General features: G+C 40.8%; 1 long non-coding RNA gene across 1 annotated transcript in view; it reads left to right on the top strand.

Moving 5' to 3' along the window:
* The window catches only part of LOC116589207, a 43,718-nt gene extending 26,241 nt beyond the window's left edge, over window positions 1-17,477 (top strand). Inside the window, exons 4-6 of the long non-coding RNA XR_004285238.1 lie at window positions 1,280-1,359; window positions 17,038-17,103; window positions 17,346-17,477. This is a non-coding gene — a long non-coding RNA (uncharacterized LOC116589207). The remainder of the gene's footprint in view (window positions 1-1,279; window positions 1,360-17,037; window positions 17,104-17,345) is intronic.
* Window positions 17,478-17,926: the final 449 nt, after the last annotated feature.

The following is a 17,926-nucleotide window of genomic DNA, read 5'->3' as shown; positions in this document are numbered from 1 at the left end:
GGGATCTGATACCACCCCCAGGAAGGCAGAGTCCAGACTGAGCTGAATTGCAGGACACCCAGCTGGTGTCTGAGAACCACTTGGTGTGGCGAAGCCCCTGCTTTGGGATTGGAGATGAGAATTATAATTATCAACTGCTGTTTTGCTCAAGGCTTTTACACTTGCAAGCGACAGAGTCCTGACTCAGACAGACTTAAGAAAAAGAGGAATGGAATGGCTTCTGTAGTGAAAATGTCTAGAGTTCATTTGGATTCAGGAATAATCTGGGACCTCAAAATAACGTTATCGTTATCAAGGCACCAGTTTTCTCTGACAAATGAAATCCATTTGTCTCTGCTTGGCTTAACTCTGTATTCCTGTTCTTTCTCAGTCATAGACCTAGGGATCATAGTGTTTTAGCTTAATTAATCTTACAAAAAAAATATATGGGCCTCACTAAATTTCCATTGAGTTCCCTAACTGGTCTATGTCGGGTTATATGTTAACTCCAGAACCTATGGCACCCTAGTTGGTGAGATATGTCATATGTCCAACCATGTGGTGGGAAAAGTATGTGAGTATCATGTGAACCATGTGAAATGAGCTACCACAAGAAAGGGACTTTATTAAGAAGTGGAGATTTCAAACCAATTAAGTTAACAGATGTCCATTAGAGCATTTTCAGTCTCTTTTCAATCTCATTTTCAATCTCTTTCAAAGTATCACTGTCTATATTTCCCTGTGGCTCTGTTAGTTTTTTATATATTTGGGGACTCTCTTATTGTGTGCATAAATGGACCCTTTTACTATAAAAAAAGTCATTCTTTGTTGCTTATTATAAAATATCCTCTGTTGTCTCTAGTAACAATTTTCATCTTAAGGTTCATTTTGTCTGATATTAGTATATCTTAAGAATGGGGTGCGGAAGTCCAAACTACAGAACCTGGTGATGTATTAGATTTGGGACATGTTCATCAAACATATCGGTACGGTTTCAAGATTTGCAGTTTGGTTGGCAGAGTAAGATTATTTGCCAAGGATAGGAAAAAGGAAGAATCAACAGATGTGGGATTAAAAAGAGAATGAGTTTCATTTGGAATATTATGAGTTTCAAGATTATGAGAGAATCAAGACATCTTTGGTGGCTGCTTTGGCACCATGTGGGGCATATGACTCCATTTTGAAATCCATTTGCAATCCCATCATGCCTAGCACACTAGCACAGAGCTTAGCTCAGACCAGATGGAATCCTTGTACAGTAGCCCTCGCTCATCCCTGGTTTCGCTTTCTGCAATTTCAGTCACCCTCCAATCAACCAAGGTCTAGAAGCAGATGGTTCTCAGACATCAGATTTTCTGACGATCTATCAGAAGGTCAGTAGTAAGTAGCCTAACACTAAGTCACAATGCCTATCATTCACCTCACTTTGTCAGGTAGGAATTTCATCATCACACATCATCGCATGAAGAGTTAAGTACAGTATAGTAAGATTGTCTGGGGAGAGACACCATATTCACATAACTTTTATTACAGTATACTGCTATAATTGTCCTATTTTATTATCAGTTATTGTTCATCTCTTGCTGTGCCCAATTTATAAATTAAACTTTATATATAGTATATATACAATTTATATATATATATATAATTTTTAAATTACACTTTATATATAGTACATAGATGGGGCTTAGTACTGTCTATGGTTTTAGGCATCAACTGGGGGTCTCGGAACATATTTCCCACTAATAACAGGGGACCGCTGTAGACTGAAGGATTGACTGAGGAAACTTGGTACTGTCATGCGTGTCCAGCCATTCTAAACAAAAATGTAGTTCCCTGAATATACCATGATTTTTTTTCGGTCTGTTTGTTTTTTCCTTTTGAATCATGAGTCTTTGAACATTCTACTTCCTTCCTTTCCTGCTTTCTTCTTCTTTTTTCCCTAGCTTAACCCTATGTGTCCTCCAGGTGTCAGCTTAGAAATCACCATCCACAGAAAACTCTTTCTAATAACAGGAGTTTCTGTGTAATTCTTCTCAGTTCCCCACTGCAGTCCTCACTGCATTGTACTATTTAATAGCCGGTTTTCTGAGGGTTAATATTGCTTTGTGTTTACTATTTTATCCCAAGTATATAACATAATATGTGGAAATTCAACAAGTGCTCTTTTTAACTAATTAACTTTTTTTTTTAAAGATTTTATTTATTTATTTGACAGAGAGAGATCACAAGTAGGCAGAGAGGCAGGCAGAGAGAGAGAGAGAGGAGGAAGCAGGCTCCCCGCTGAGCAGAGAGCCCGACGCGGGACTCGATCCCAGGACCCTGAGATCATGACCTGAGCCGAAGGCAGCGGCTTAACCCACTGAGCCACCCAGGCGCCCTTAAATAAATATATTTACCATAGGAAAATCATCTCATTGCATAGTGTACATTTTACACCAACATAACCAAGAATTAAATGGACTGACTTTTGGACAAAACTAAGGAACAAAACAGCTTCATTTAAAAAAAAAAAAAAAAAAAAGGAATGGATTATTTCAAAATAAATGTCCAAGAAAAATGAAAAGTTTCTTTCTGGACCAACCATCAACTGGATTCCTTTCTGGAATGAAAATTCTGCCTCCCAAAGATACCCAATAATGTAAACTGAGTCAGTCTGGGAATGACTGGCTGATAGACACTGGAATGCCTGGCTGACGGATGAGGATTGCAATGCAATCTGCACCATTGCAATCTGCACCATTATTTTATGTACCTTCAAAAACGAGAAGTAAAACATGCTGATTATGCTGTGACACAATGATTAAGGAATATGTATGTAAGATACACTTCAATACCAGAGATATTAAAATGTGAACAAGATTTATGTCTTAAACTCAACTAAATATATTAGATAAGATTCAGAATTATTGATTGAGGAAGGACCCAAACTTCATCCATTCTAATCTTCCTCAATTTAGAAATAAACTGAGAACCCAAAGAGATTAAATATACACAGGTACACGGAAATTGAGCAAGTCAATCAACCAAAAAGACCAGATGGGTCGGTTTGTTCCAGTGTTAAATATGTCACAATTTTTATGCAGTAATATTAATATTAAAAAAGAGACCCAGGGGAAATGTATGTCATCATGAAAAGACAAGTGTCTTGTTCCTGAATTAGAGATAGCTAACATAACTCAACAAATAAATTACTTGAGGATTTTTAGACACAAATATCTGAATCCTAACATCTATCCCCAGTGAATCCAGGGTTTGTCTAAAGAGATCTGAATCCACTTTTTGGCATTCAAGGAAATACCTAATGACATGTACACGTATCTAATGGTATAATAGATTCTTTCCCCTCTGCTACTTGAAAAGCTTTCATTTAATCAAAGACCATTTTTCCGTGGCATAAGGAGATGCAATATTCCACATGAAGAACAAATCAAATTCGCCATAATCATGGTAAATTTTAAATTCATTATTTCCAATGGGAACTCTAAACTTGGTTCCGTAAGTTTTAGCCTTCTTGCCACACACCACTGTAAGTTTTGCTTTAAAAAGACACTTATCCCCTCTCTTTTTCTCCTTCCCTTCCTTCCTCCTTCCCTTAACACCGCAACTGAAAACCTCCCCCTCAACTCCACCCCCTCTCAACTCCCCCTACCTACCTGGAACCTCGGCCGCCTTTCATTACCTCGCTAATAACAAAAGCATCTTCATTTTCTCTGGAACTCATGCAGAAGAAACATTTTAAGCTCAACTAAATAATTATCCACCTACTTTCTATTTCTTTCCAAGGGAAAAAAAAATCCTGATTGACTGAAAAATCACCAGGTTGTTGTCACCAGAATCCTTAATGTGAAACCTTCCTTATAATCTTCCTTCTTCAACTTTGTTTTTGATGTGGGAAGTGGCAAAATTAAAGGAATTTGTGGGCTGTGTTAGAAAAATGCCACCAGATAAATGAAGGCACATTTAATTGAGCAAGTCATTGTGAATGCGTTCACTCTAGGACTGGCACGCCAGAGGGAATGGCGTGCATGAGGGCTGCGTGGTTCTTAGAGCTGCCAACTCTTAGTGAAGCCCTGCGACGTGCCTGGAGAAAGGGGCCCGAAGCAGGTCTCTCAGTGCAGGCAAAATGGGTGGGAGCTTGTCTGGGGACTCCCAGCTAAAGAATGACTCACCAAAGCAAGTAAAGACAAAGCTCCTTTTGGCAGACCCAAATTCCAGTTCCTTCCTCATCTCTGTTTCGCGGGAAACACTCTTTGCTTAGAAAGGATGAGAGAAATCATGATCTTATGGAAGAAGGTCTCCAACGAAAGAACCTCAAGACTGCCAGTTAGTTCTTGCTGCTTATAAATATATAAGTGTATGTATATGTGTATACATACACCCATGAACATCCGTACACACATGCGTGCGTGTGGGCATACGTACACATACATACAAAACCTATTTTTTTTAAATTGGTGAAAGGCCCTTTCAGAAGCCAGAGTTGGCCCCTGAGCAAGATTGTGATGTATCAAAGCTTGATTTGTTGTCCTCTCCCTTTTACTCATGTTCCCCCCTTTCTCTTCCCTGTCCCATCACAAAGGGTCTCATTTCTGGTTTTCTCTGACAGATTTAGATTCTTATCAGGAGTCATATTTAAAAAGTACTGCCATGTCTGAGGTCTTTTTAGGAGTAGGGAAAGGGTCCTCAAAGGCTGAGTAATTCAGTGTGAAGTGTGGACTTGGTCCCTGGGAATATGAAAATCATTTTTCTTCTTGGCCTTCTCAGCATGGTGACCAAGAAGGGTCTATTTTATACACTATTTTCTGCTGCCAAAAAACATTATCCAATATACATATTTTTGAAAAATATAGGAGCTAGGAAAGATCCTAATGATCACCTCAAACCGTCTTCACAGTTCATAGATTTGGAAACTGCGGCCCAGAGAGTCAAGATAGTTATTGCCAGAAGTAATCCCCACCCCCCATCAGATTCTTAGGATGGTAGTTTCCAGAAATCCTGCCTTGGGAGAACTAATAGTCCTCAGAGGCCCTGAATTTTGGGGTACTTAGCAAGCTAAACAACTTAACATTTGGGAAAGCTAAGGACTATGTCTAGCTTATATACACCGCATTTGCTGGAATATCTATATTCAGCTGATTTACGTCTATCAATATGTCGATTATTGTGTAAAAGAAAGAAGTCTTTAACTTAATCCTGTGAAGCCACAAAGTCCTGGCTAAAATGATATCAAACACGCATGTAGATGAAAGAAGCTATCTGTTCTAACCCCCAAATGAGAAAACCTCAATAGAATTGTTTTGGCTCTCTGCTTCCAGCACTATGGCTGACCAGGTACTCTGAAGGCCTCCTGCTGGTAGTACAGCTTACGTAGGATACAGTCTTCAAAACATTGTCATTGGCCTTTGAATTTGATGGAGATTTTCAAATCCCCTCTCCTAAACCCTACCATGTAAATTACAGCAGAGAACTTAAGATGGTTATCAAGAGTCAGGAGGAACAGGGGTGATCTCAGTAGAGAACAGGATGGCAGCACTGCTGTCAGGTGCTAAGCACTGAGCAAGCATCAGAGTAGGGAAGCTGAGCCTAGGAGTCTTGAGCTGACCCAAGGCTCTCGAGGTAAACGGAAGTTATCATCTATGACCCCCAAAGCCACAGGAGTGACTCATGCTCGTGCTCCAAGAAACACTTCTCAATTTTTGACATGCAGGGTTCTCAGTAGATAGATCAAGTAATGTGATCATAATCAAAGATCATTAGCAAACAAGAAGGTAAGCTGTATTCATTACCTCTCACTGTATAACAAATTATCCCAAAATTTAGTAATTCAAGATGACAATAAACGTGCATTATTTCTCCTAGTTTCTGAGAGTCAGGAATTTAAGTACCTGAAACTTGAGTCCTGGCTCCCTTAGGGTGTCTCGGTAAGTTTCAACCATCTGAAAGTTTGACTGTGGCTGGAGGATCCACTTCCAAATGCATGCAATCACTTGGTTGGAATACTGGTGTTGCTTGTTGGTTGGAAGCTTCAGATCCCTTCCCTGTGAACCTCCTCTCAAGGCAACGAAGTGTCCTCATAACACGGCAACCGGTTTTCCCCAGAGTGAACAACTCAAGAGACAGCAAGCAGACAGAAGCTCTTCTATTTATGTGCTTACCTTAGATGAACCTCAAATGGGAAAATTTCTTTGTAATCTTGGTTAAAAAAGGTTAACCATGAAAGAAATTCAATAATATCAAAATCATAAATAAACAGAAAATCTGAACAGACAGATTACTAGTAAGGATATCAAATTTACAATCAAAACTGCCCAACAAAGATCTGAACAAGACAGTTTCATGGGTAAATTCTACAAAACAAAGAATTAATTCCCATTCTTTTTAAGGTCTTGCAAAAAAATAAAGGAAGGAATACTTCCAAACTCACTCAAGCAAAACTGGAGCCATCATGTTTCTTGATTTCAAATTGTATTACAAAGCTATAGTAATCAAAATAGTATGGCAATGGGGTATAAACAGACACATAGGTCAATAAAACACAACAGAAAGCCCAGAAATAAACCCATGCTTTTATGGTCACTTAGTTTATGACAAGGGAGCCAAGAATATACAATGGGGAGAAACAGTCTCTTTAATACATGACGCTGAGAAAACCAGACCACTGACTCAAAATGGATTAAAAAGACTTAGATATAAGACCTGAAATTATAAAACTCCTAGAAGAACACATAGGCAGTGAGCTCCTTGACATCAGTCCTTGGTGATAATTTTTTTGATCAGAAGAAAAGGCCACAAAATCTAAAATAAACAAGTGGAACTGTATCAAACTTAAAAAACTTTTGCACAACAAAGTAACCTAACAACAAAATGAAAAGGCAACCTACTGAATGGAAGAAAATATTTGCAAACCATATATCTAAGAAGGGGTTAATATCCAAAACATATAAAGAACACACACAGCTAAGAAAAAAAAATTCAATTAAAAAGTGGTCAGAGGATCTTAACAGACATTTTTCCAATGGGGGCATTCTTCCAGCTAACAGGCACATGAAAAGATGCTCAAAATCACATATCATTAGGGAAATGCAAATCAAAACCACAGTGAAATAGCACCTCACACCTGTCAGAATGATCTATATATACACACACACACATACACATATACATGTATATACATATATATACATATATGTATACATATATATACGTATATACATATACACACATATATACATGTATATGTATACATATATACATGTATATGCATATACATACATACTTTTTTATAAATATCTATTAGGTGCCTAATATGAATAATAATTGAATTTTTCCTGTTTTCTTCCTATACAATAAAAAACAAGGTTAGCAAGGATGTGGAGAAAAAGGAACCCTTGTGGGCGCCTGGGTGGCTCAGTGGGTTAAGCCGCTGCCTTCGGCTCAGGTCATGATCTCAGGGTCCTGGGATCGAGTCCCACATAGGGCTCTCTGCTCAGCGGGAAGCCTGCTTCCTCCTCTCTCTCTGCCTGTCTCTCTGCCTACTTGTGATCTCTCTCTGTCAAATAAATAAATAAAATCTTTAAAAAAAAAAAAAAAAGGAACCCTTGTGACTGCTAGTGGGAATGCAAGCTGGTGCAGCCACTCTGGAAAACAGTATGGAGGCTCCTCAAAAAGTAACAAACAGAGCTACCGTATGACTCAGTAATTGCACTATGGGGCATTTACTCAAAGAATAGAAAACTACTAATTTGGAAGGATATATGTACGCCCATGTTCACTGCAGGATTATTTACAGTAGCCAAGATATGGAAACAACCTAAAAGTCCATCAATAGGCAAATGGGGAAAAAGAGGCAGTATACATGGGAAATGGAATATTATTCAGCCATAAAAAAGAATGAAATCTTGCCATTTGGAGATCGCCATTTACCATTTGGACAACAGGGAGAAACCTCAAGGGTATTATGCTAAGTGAAGTAAGTCAGACAGAAACATATAAATGCCATATGATCTCACTCAAAAGTAGAACCCCAAACAACAAGAAAACAGAGCTAATGTATGGAGAGAACAGCCCAGGGGTTGCCTGGGGGTGGGAGGCGATGGGAAGGGATGGCTGAAATCAGGGAAGGGGTTCAGAAGGCACCAATCTGCAGTTAGAGAATGAATAAATCGTGGGATGTCATGTCCAGCCTGGGGACTCTAGTTAATCATAGTGTACTGTATATTGGAAAGGAGTTAGCAAAGGGGATCAAAAGTTCTCATCACGACAAACAATGTGTAGCTGTGTTGTGACGGGCGGTAACTGAACTCACCATGGTGATCATCTGATAGTTCGTGCACGTATCACATCACTGGGCTGTACACCTGAAATTAATATAATGTTATGTCAGTTATACTTGAGCAACAACAAAAAGAAACTGAAAAAAAAAATTCTGTTCATCAAAGGTATCATAAAGAGAAAGAAGAAACAAATGGTAAACTAGGAGAGAAATTCACAAGTCATTGAATAAACAAAGGATGAGTACCCTGAAGGCACAGATAATTTCTACAAACGAATAAAACAGAAAACCCAAGAGATAACCAGGCAAAGCTCCAACCACAGGCACTTAAGAGAAGAAGGAAGTATGGCCCAAACACGAAGTCAGAAGGTTTTCAATTTAGTTAATAATCAAGAAAATAATCAAATTACCCCTTAATGAGATTCCATCTACATGTATTTAGCTGTCCAAATTCAAAGATTTGATAACACCAAGTACTGGAGAGGAAGTGAGCTAATAGGAACGGCGGAGGACATTCAATTGTTATAATCACTTTGGAAATCTGGTATTCTGTAAAGGTGAATCTTCACACACCTAATCTCCACCCAACAGCTGCATTCCTGGGTCAGTGACTTTGACCTCTAGGGAGTATGTGGCCTGGTCTGTAGACGGTTTTGGCTGTCACAGCTGAGGGATACTACTGGCATCTAGTAGATGGAGGCCAGGGGTGCTCTCAACCACCCTACAACACACAGGATGGACCCACAGCACAACAAAGATGTATCTGACCCCATGGCGGCAGTGGGAGGGTTGTGCCAGAGTCAAGAAACCTGGTCCTAAGAAGGGGTTCTAGACAATTCTCACTCATCTGTACCCCAGGAGATAGAGAAGGATATATTCATCACAGTACAACAACCTGGAAGTAGTATTCCCCCTCTGACAAGAAAATAGGTAAATCAACATGACTAGCCATTGAGTGAAACGTATGACTGGCCTGCAGTGACAGAAAACATGAATGAATTTTAGTGACGTGATGCAAAATGAAAAAGCATAAGTCTCATAAGATCCCCAATGGGCTATACCTAATGTAATGCTCAAAACCAAGAAAAATGGGAAAATGTGTTATTTAGGCATACCTATAAATATATGATTAACCTACTGGGGCCCCTGGGTGGCTCAGTCATTAAGTACCTGCCTTTGGCTCAGGTCATGATCCCAAGTCCTGGGATCGAGTCCCACATCAGGCTCCTTGCTCAACAGGGACCCTGCTTCTCCCTCTGCTTGCTGCTCTCCCTGCTTATGCTTGCTCCCAATGACAAATAAATAAATACAATCTTTTCAAAAAATGAACTATAAAAAGAGGCTAGGCAATGATATGACAAAATTCAAGGTACTGATGAGCTTTTGTGCAAGACAAGGAGACTGTAAGGAGTGGGGGGGGGGGGAGATAAGCAGAGGGAAGGTTTGTGACACGCCGGAACACTTGGACTGGCTAATTGGGTTCCCTGTTGTTCATTACGGTATCACACTTTATATCTTCCCTATGCATACAGATAGAAAATACATACATAGAGGTCACGTACATTCTTTTGCATCGAGTACTATATGAGAATGTAAATAAATGGAAGAAACAATCAGGGCAGAAGTTATGGGATGGGTAGCTCAATAGGCCCACATTAGTGACTTCTTGAAATTAGGGCAACCACAACTCACTTTTGTTCTTTTTTTTTTTTTCAGATTTTATTTATTTATTTGACAGACAGAGATCACAAGTAGGCAGAGAGGCAGGCAGAGAGAGAGAGAGGAGGAAGCAGGCTCCCCGCTGAGCAGAGAGCCCGACGCGGGGCTCGATCCCAGGACCCTGGAATCATGACCCGAGCCAAACGCAGAGGCTTAACCCACTGAGCCACCCAGGCACCCCTCACTTTCATTCTTTTGGAAAGGAGCCACTGCTATTTCTGAGGAGAGACGTAGGCTCGAAATGAAGTGCGATTTGACCAGTGTGTTTCTTCCTGGCTGTCCACTACAGAATAGCGACCCCCACTCAAATCCCGTTGACCTAAGCACCCCTTCCCTTTGAGCTCTGTTGGCAATAAACACAGAGCAAATAAAACTTGAAAATTATAAGATATTTTCTTTTTGTGGACACTGATGGGGCATAGGATCACTCTGCAACAACAGAGAGAAAGTGGACAGATGATCTGTGACTTTCCCTGTCCCGGAAGGAAAACCTCAATTCCTTTTAAAAATCAACATTTGGAGATGGGTGCAGGTAGAGGTTACCAGCTAGCTCCTACTTTATCTGTTGTTTTATCTCTATCAGTGACTCCCTGATGAGTGGTTTTGACTGTAATATAGGCTAGCCCCAATTCAGATCAAAAGAAGCAGAGGCAATTTTGCATTGACTTAAAAGTGTGATGAAACTTGATCCTACTGAAGGTATAGATATATTAAAATGTATATGAAGCACATTTGACTTAAACATTGTATATCATTGGTATATATTTATGTTGTGTGTTATATTGGTACTCCCTATTAGTTAAAAAGAACATGTTAGGATCCTATATTTGAGAAAGGTATGTCAAAATATTTAAATAAAGCAGCTCTACTTTTTAAAACTTTAAAAAAAAAAAAAATCAACATTTCAAAGCAAGTGTGCCTTTAAACTCAAGGGTGGCAAATTAAGGTAGCCCAAGTGATCCGAAATTCTACGACCAGTTTTAAGCAAAATGGTGAAGATCTCTTTCTCTTTATTTTTATTTTTTGTTTTATTCTAAACAGGTTTTCTAGGTGCCAGCCTATTCTCAGTTGACTTTCAAATAATCCCTGCTAGAGTGTTAATTGAAAAGTAGGGTATTAACTATTATGGCTTCGTATGATTGTTCCTGGGGTGATTTTTATTTTCACAGGAGACTCATAAAAGTTGGTGTGGGCAGCGGGAAAGGCAGGGTGAGAGGTGACCTTCAGGAAGCTATACTAACTCCAACACCTGAAGAAGCAAATAAATAATATTTGTTATTCAGCTTCTGCACGGTTGGCAAAACCTTGCTTCGGGCGCTGTTTAAACATCCAGGCTCTGTCCACTACTTTTGGAACTGAGCTGCAATAAAACCTCTCACTCTCCGGACCCAGGAGGAAATATTTTATAAATTAGAGTGTAGAGAATTATTTGGTCAACATTTAGACCTGAAATACCCTGAAGAGGGAGAAAGGTAAGGGAACAAAAAAAATAGATTTGGAGAAAGGACAAAGGCCAAAATCCATCACGAAAATGCTTAATAGTGTAAAGAGAAGAAACTTTTCAAGCATCCAAGCATAAATGTCAAGAGCATTTCAACAAAGCCCAGAAGTCTTAAAGTGGAAGCCTGGTGGGAGGAAGGGGGAAGGAAGGAGGAAGAAAAGAGAAAAATTCTTCTTTTTTTTTTAAAGATTTTATTTATTTATTTGACAGAGAGAGGTCAAAAATAGGCAGAGAGGCAGAGGGAGAGAGAGGAGGAAGCAGGCTCCCTGCTGAGCAGAGAGCCCGATGCGGGGCTCGATCCCAGGACCCTGAGATCATGACCTGAGCTGAAGGCAGAGGCTTTAACCCACTGAGCCCCCCAGGTGCCCTGAAAAGAGAAAATTCTTGAGAAAACAAGCCTGCGGGATGGGTCTCTTCATTGACACAATGATAGTTAGTAAGGGCTTTGCCTGAGAAGGACCGGCATCAGCCTTGTAGAAAGTCTGGATGTTTACACCAACAGGTCCCAGCTGAATCAAACCCGAACGGGCAGGCCTGGTTCCCACACCTCACCGGGCGCAGGTGTCTGAGGTGTTGCGGAGAAATGCAGATTCCTGGGCCATGGCTGGGGCAGTGCTGCTGGGGCAGTCCAGCATCCTGGCCCTGGGGCTCTGCATTTCAGAGCACAGGGAAACAGGCTCAGGAAGCCAGACCTGAGGTTTTATGCCTCCTGCTGTGGGGCCCTGCCTTCCATCCTCTCAAGATGCCTTTTTTACTGCAGTGTTTTGGCGCGAAGGGGCTTGGCTGGGGTAAGACTCCAGACCCTGCTGGGATCAGGCTTTCTGCCCCTGTCTCTAAGGGTTTAGCATCAAACCCTTGCAGGGTCATCTTTGCTCACACAGGCACAGAAACGGGAGGCGGGTCCACACTCCAAGGGGGACTCCTTGACTAGAGAAGGCAGGAGTCGGTCAGCAAGGCACCCATGTTCCCATCCCTCAGGTAAGCCACTTTCTGAAGCTCCTTGTGTGTGATTCCCCAAAGGGTCTGAGCAGGAGGAACCCCGGCTGCCCAAACAGAAGACCCGCTCTATACCGAATCCCTTGTTTCGGCTTTGCTCTGCTCTTCCTTCCCAGTCCCATAACCCTAGTCCCTGGGATCTAATCCAAAGGCTACAGGTAGCCAACTGTTTTCTGGAAGGGAAAGCCAAGCCGAGGAAGGTTCTAGAAGGACAGCCTGAGGGACTGGGGCTGGAAATGGAAAAGGAGCAGCAGCAGAGCCCTGGGTCTGGTCTCCCAATGCTGCTACCTTCAAGGGTCCCACCACAACCTGTTCCTGTATCATCCTTCTTCATTTTATTGCCCTTAAAAATAAAGTTCTGAAGAAACATACATTTGAAAATGTCAGTCCAATAGAAAAACCTCAACACTTGGCGTCAAGGGCCTGAATTTCATTACTAGTATAAACTGCAGGGAAGACTCCAAAATTATGGGGTTTTTTTGTTTGCATCACAGTCATTAAGAAAATAGCACATGACCATGATTAGCTGTTCATGTAACACAAAATTGACAGCAATGAGCCGTGAGGCCAGACTCAATGCCTCTGTCCTTCTCGGTGGTATCAGGCCCTTAGGGGGACCTCATTTTGCTCACGCTGGTGAGCTGACAAACACAAGCCTTGGACAAATACCCTAGAAGTGACAGAAATCTTAGGGTGTTATTGCAAAATGTGACTTCATTACTTGAGGCTGGGTCAATGTGAGTCTTTATAACCACAAGGGAAAGGAAAGGAGAGAAGGAAGGAAAAGAATTTCTCGATTTAAAAAAAAATTTCTGCCTTTTCCTCCAGTTCTTTCTCCTGGTTACCTGGTAGTTAGCTGCCTAGGCACGTGCCTTACTATTCTTCTGACATAAAAGTTCAATAGAAAAATAAAAGCCGTATTTGTTGCAGCACAGACTAGAACACCATGTCGCTAGGCTCAAGGACTTCTCCATTTGCTCCCAAATTTTGCTTTGCAGGGAAACACACGAAACAGAGCCAAAAAAGAAAAACAAACAAATAAACAATTATGCCTCAAGTGCTACATTTACATTTGTACGTAATTTTTTATTGAAGTACAATATACGTGTAAAAAGGTACACAAATCATAAATGTACAGCTTGAGAAATTTTCACAAAGTAAATTCTCCCATGTGACCAGCATCCAGGCGAAAGGGATAGAAAAGCCCAAGCATCCAAACAGTCTTCCTTATACTGTTCCTGGTCATTCAGTGCACTCCAAAGAGAGCCAGTATACGGACTTCAAACACCATCACCTGACTTTGCTGGTTTCTGAAGTTTATACAAATCGAGTTGCGACTTGGACACATAGGTGTCTGATTCTACTCATTCCATATTGTCATATTTGTCCATGTCATTACTTACAGTAGTTACTCATTTTAATTGCTGTGTATTTTCATTGCATTCACTTGAATAAATGTAAAACAACTTAGTCATTCTACTGTGGTTGAAAAATGTGGATCATTTCCAGATTCTTGCCCATCACCAAGAGTGGTGACATGAACATTCTTGTATTTGTCTTTTGGAGTGCCACGTTCACATTTCTTTGGGTACCGTACTTAATGTGGCGTCCCTGGGTCTGTACGTTCAGTTATGCCAAAATGTTTTCCAAGGGGGTTAAAAATGAACAAGATAATTTAAAATTTCCATGTTGAAACATGGGGCCAAATATAGCCAAGATATTCTAGGGAAGAAAACCTCACCAAAGTAGACTTACACTACCAAGTTAAGCTACAATCTGTTAAACTACAATACAATGACAGCGTGATACGGTCACAATAGACAAATGAATGATGGAATCGAGTTTGGAGCCCAGAAACAAGAGAGATGGGTAAATCGTTCCGTATCTGTATCTGTATCTACGCGATGTCCTACCGCGGTGGCACAGTGGAGCATTGTGGAAAGGGTCGACGTTCCCACACGCTGCCATGTCAATATTATATCCATATTGAAGGAAATAAATCGTGATCCCAATCTCACCCAAAACACAAAATCAATTCCACAGTCCACCCAAGGCTTCGTCGTGTCTATTTCTTTCCGAGAAATAAACAAGGCTCTAAAATCGGATCAGTGATACATGTCTTCTAGGAAATGTGACTTTCATGTGTATTGAGATTAATACTTTGGATAGACTTATTTACTAAGATTAAGATGAGATCTTTACGCCTGTTTTGGAGAATCTATTTTCCTCTCTCTCTCCCTTTCCCTCTTCTCCTTTCTCCCTTCTCCTCCTCTTCCTACTTTCCTTTCTGACTTTCCAACTTATCTCCTTTCTTCGGGCTAACTACACGCATCCGAGAGCAGGTAACAAACCAGCAGCCCACATACCAAACCTGACCTACAGAACGGTTTTAGAACAAATCATGTTTTTAAAAAAAAAAAAAAAAAAAATCCTGTTGCCAACACGATTGTGAAATTGCATGCAAAATCCAATGACGGGACATCTTTTGAAAATTCAGCAGTTGTGGCCACCCTGGGCCAGCAGACATCTAGGGCAACAGCCTCCTGGATTTTGTGAAGTGCTTGGCGGCTTTAGACAGGGAAGCCCTCCTCCGATCCCCATAATCCTCACTGGGCCCTGCCCTCCTTGTGCCTCTTACCTCCTTGACCCCCGTAGGATCTGCATTTAAGACCCTTGTTAACCATTAAAGTTTGAATAGACCCGCTACATGTAAAAACCTGTTCCTAAAAAAATTATAGATGCACAAATGTCAATATTGTTTTCTATTTATACACAGTTTTCAGTGTTCTACATATGGTAGCTAAAAAGATTTTTCTTCTTTAGTTTTTGGGCATAAATCCCTTCTTGTTTTCACAGGAACATTAGCTCAAATTTGCAGATACTGTGTGCTGCAGATAAAATTGTTGCATTGAAAACCATATGTCACACTGAACTGTTCAAGAGGCACCAAGCCTTTTTTACCCGCAGATCTTTAAAGATATAATTTTATGCTCAGTTAAGATGGAAAAGAGCATTAGGCTTGAAGATAAACCTATTTACTGTGGATGCATTTCACTAAATTATTTCACCAAATGACAAGGTAGAGAGACATTAGCGTGGTACGTTAAAAGACTGTGTTCTCAATGTACATATGTCTTCCTCCATATTAATCAGCTGCTACGGGTTGTAATCTTGATAGCAGAAGGATCAGTGAGGATCCTCTAAGGGCTCTGCCTCCCGTTCATTTACACATCTGTATTTACTCTCTACAAGTCGTAATAAGGATCTCAATTCATAAAGTGGCTGTGAACCGTTTTAACGTTTTATGGGGATTTTGTTCTATTTCAGGCCACCGTTACATTGGGGTTATAGAAAGGTGTAAAACTCTATTACTATTTCATAAAGGTAAAAAAAAAAAATCAAATTTAGTTGTATAAAATGAGTAGTTCCTAACTGTGAAAAGTCCTTCAGGAATAAAATGCATTTCACTTTAACTATTCTCCGTTCTCACACATATAATGTAGAGGCTCCTTTTAAGACACAGAAGCAAATAATGGGAGTGTCTGTTTTGTTTTGAGAAAGTATGACCCTTTGGGCCCTGTCCTCTTCAGAAGGACATTTCAATACAAGACACAATTTAAATGACAACCAAACTGAACTCATACCACAGCCTTGCAAAATTGGCTTCATTTGGCGCACACACACACACACACACACAAAAGCATGCATGTTTTTTCCTTCAAATAAGTATTAAAAGACTGATTGAAAAGACCAAAGAAAGGAAGTGACTATGGAGGATATCAATGAAAAAATGTTTTAGCTCAGGGGTGACTAGAACCCCAGCTCAGTCATGACCAGAACCCCAACTCAGTGTTGACAAGAGCCCCAGCTCAAGGGTGACCTCAGTGGTGACCAGAGCCCCAGCTCAGTGGTGACCAGAGCCCCAGCTCAAGGGTGACCACAGCTCCAGCCTAGAGGTGACCAGAGCCCCCGCACCACTTGACCAGTCTGTCTTGAAAACAGCGACACTAAAATTGAAATATTTTACATAAAATATTTGCGATGGAAGAAAATGAAAGAATGAAGAGTCAGTCTGGGGTACGTACGGACACATCCCACATAAGGCCATTCCTGACTTAGGAACGCCTGAACTGAAAATTTCTCCCATTGCCATGGACACTGAATCACTTTTATAACTGAGACCTCATCTCCAGCTCTGGGCATAGTGCTCTCTACTCCCACCTCGACGCCATTTCCTCCCCCCAACCCACCCACCCCAGTTGTCTATTTTCAGCCCTGAAGTCAGAAAGAGAATATGATGGGGCACCAGGGTGGCTCACTTAGTTGAGGGTCTTGGATTCAGCTCAGGTCCTGGTCTCAGGGTCATAGGATCAGCCCCACATAGGGCTCTGTGCCTAGCAGGGAATCTACTTGTCCCTCTCCTTTTGCCCCTGCCCGCCCCCCACTCTCTCTCTCTCTAAAATCAATTAAATATTTTTTAAAAAATAAAACAAATTTTTAAAAAGGGAATATGACAACTACAGCTTCCCTGCTCACACCCCTATCTCTGCCTCTTCCACCATCCCAGTGCGCTGAGTGAGAACTTACAAGAAGATGGCCTTGGACATGTGGATGTGGACAGGAAATGAAACAGGTGAGAGAGAAGATTCTGACGGTCCATGATCAGCCTCAGTTCTTTCTTTCACATAAACTGAGTTCCCAGCCCAGTCGTCAAAGCCCCAAAGTCCTGAAACATATTTAAAGCTTCTCTCCAGCTAAATTTCCCTTTTTCTAGCCAGTGCATCTATCTGGAAGATTGATCATCCTTACTCGATAGCTTAGGGTCATTTCCCAGCTAACACTGAAGCCCCGTGGTTTTGCTTTCCACAGTTTCAGTTATCGGAGGTCAGCCTCTCTGGGGAAGCAGATGAGCCTCCTTCTAATGAACCGTCAAGGGTCCCTAGCAGCCTATGCCGTGCACCTCACTACGTTTCACCACGTAGGCGTTGATCATCTCACATCATTGCAAGCAGGATGATTACCATACACTAATGTGTTTTGAGAGAGAGGCCACATTCACATAACATTTGTTTTAGTATACGGTTATAATTGTTCTATTTTAGGGGTGCCTGGCTGGCTTCGTTGGTGGAACATGCAACTCTCGATCTTGAGGCTGTCAGTCTGAGCCCCACCTTGGATGTAGAGATTACTTTAAAAATAAAACCTTAAAAAATAATTGTTCTATTTTACTATTAATTATTAATCTCTTACTGAACCTAATTTATAAATTAAACTTTACATAGGTATGTACATATAGGAAAAAGCATACAGTCTCTAGGGTTTGGAACTATCTGTGGTTTCAGTCATTCCCTGGGAGTCTTGGAACATACTTCCCACAGATAAAGAGAGACCACTGTACTCCTTGGTTTTGACCTGGAAGTTCCTAGCAAGTTTAAATCTAATGCCTTGCTTTACAA

Source organism: Mustela erminea, chromosome 4 (assembly GCF_009829155.1).
Source record: "Mustela erminea isolate mMusErm1 chromosome 4, mMusErm1.Pri, whole genome shotgun sequence".
NCBI classification, from domain to species: domain Eukaryota; kingdom Metazoa; phylum Chordata; class Mammalia; order Carnivora; family Mustelidae; genus Mustela; species Mustela erminea.
Note: the sequence above shows the minus strand (reverse complement) of the source record. Positions and strands in the feature narration are given on the sequence as shown.